Source organism: Leptosomus discolor, chromosome 6, assembly GCF_034619465.1.
Source record: "Leptosomus discolor isolate bLepDis1 chromosome 6, bLepDis1.hap2, whole genome shotgun sequence".
NCBI classification, from domain to species: Eukaryota; Metazoa; Chordata; class Aves; order Leptosomiformes; family Leptosomidae; genus Leptosomus; species Leptosomus discolor.
In genome coordinates this window covers 66824659-66826392 of record NC_141396.1, presented here as the reverse complement: position 1 = coordinate 66826392, position 1734 = coordinate 66824659, and the positions used below count along the sequence as shown (strand labels likewise).

Sequence of the window (1734 nt, the reverse complement as noted above, 5' to 3'; positions counted from 1 at the left end):
TCCAGTTCCGGTTTCGGAAACACCAAAAAGCCCCGGAAAGCACAAAAATCCTCCTCACCCACCCGGCGAGGGGCTGTGCCGGAAGCGCCGCCATCTGCTTTTTGCCCCAAAAAACCCCACGTGGTCGCCTCCGTTTTTACCTGAAATCGAAGGAAAAATAGAAAATTCAGAGTCGCGAGGCGGGAAAACGAAAATCGAAGGAAAAAAACCCACAAAATTGAGAGTCACGAGGCGGGAAAAATCCGTTGGGATGCAGCGGAGCGGCGGTTCGCCCCTCCCCCACCCAGGGGGAATCGCTGATTGACCGGTGTAATTAATTACCGGGGTTAATTGCGCACCCAGGAGGGTGTGGGGAGCCACCCCCCCCGGGAGCCCCCCAACATTTCACGGGGGTGTGTGACACCCCCCCCCCCCGGAGCCCCCCAACATTTCACGGAGCCCCCCCCCCAGCCATTTCAGGGGTGTCCCCCCCAAAATCACGGAGTCCCCCCGCCATTTCACGGGGGTGTGTCCGTCCGTCCGTCCGTCCGTCCCCTTTTCGGGCCGTGTCCGGGATGTCTATAACCCCCCCCCGGAGAAGGCGGGGAGAGGCCTCAAACCGTCCCGGGCTGCTCTGGCAAGCGCTGTAGGAATGCGGGGGGCCACGGCAGACCCCCCCACGCTGGGAGGCTTGCGAGGGAACCGGGGACACGCAGCCCACCCCCCCCCCCCGGCCCGGTGAGCCCCGTTCCCCCCCGCCAGGGAAGGCCCCGGGCGGCCACACGCGGCCCATAGAGGACTACCCGTCCCAGCATGCACCGCGCCCCGCTACAGCGGCACCGGGCCCCGCTGAGGGAGAATCACCTCGTCCCGCGCTGCCCCGGGGAGCCGCCGCTCCTCCCCCGCTCCGTTTGGAGCCGTCCCGGCGGGGGATGGCGGCGGATGGCAGCGGATGGGACCGGGCCGCGCCGCCCTCCCCTACCTGCCGCGGCTGCCGCCATAGTTGAAAGGAGGAGCCGCGCCGGCGCGTGACGTCAGCGCGCCCCGCCGTCAGGGCAGCGCCACCTGGCAGCGGAGGAGGCGGCGGCGGTGATTGGGCGGTGTCGGAGCAATCCGCGCATGCGCGGCCGCCTCCAGCGCAGGGCGGGGGTGGGCGTGGTCCAGGTGTGTGGGCGTGGCTGTTTGCGCCCCGCCGTGACAGGTTGTTTGAGCGGCGGGCGGGGCTAGAAGGGGGTGGGCGGGGCTAGAGTGGGGAGCGGGCGGGGCTAGAGGGGAGAGTGGGCGGGGCTGAGCCGCCGGGCTGCGTGAGCGCCTGCGCGGCTCGGGGGAGGACTGACGTCAGTCCTCCGGGCGGAGGGCGGGGCGCGGTGCACGCCGGGAAGCCGCCGCCCAAGATGGCGGCAGGATTGAAAAGTTGTCGGTGGCGCTGAGGAGGCTCCGGGCGGCTTCGCGGCCGGGAACGGGAGCGGGAACCGGAGCGGGGCCCCGGGCGGGCCATGGTCGCCTGCGGGCGCTGAGGCCGGGCCCCGCCGCGTACCGAGGCCGGGCGAGCACGGCCGCTGCGGGGATGCCCCGGGGGGGGGCCGGGGCCGCCGCCGCCGGAGACATGGAGGAGGAGGGCGGCAAGAAAGGCAAGAAGGTGAGAGCGGGGCGCGCCCGGGGGGGCCCGTCTCGCCGCTTTCGGGGGGGGTGGGGGGGGAAATGATGTCCCCGTCTCGCCGCTTTCGGGGGGGGGGGGGGGGGGGGGGGGGAATG

General features: G+C 71.4%; 1 non-coding gene across 1 annotated transcript; it reads right to left on the bottom strand.

Moving 5' to 3' along the window:
- Window positions 1-543: 543 nt before the first annotated feature.
- On the bottom strand, window positions 544-676 carry LOC147415424 (small nucleolar RNA SNORA9). The gene has a single exon (XR_015183546.1). It is a non-coding gene; the product is annotated as a small nucleolar RNA SNORA9 (small nucleolar RNA).
- Window positions 677-1734: the final 1058 nt, after the last annotated feature.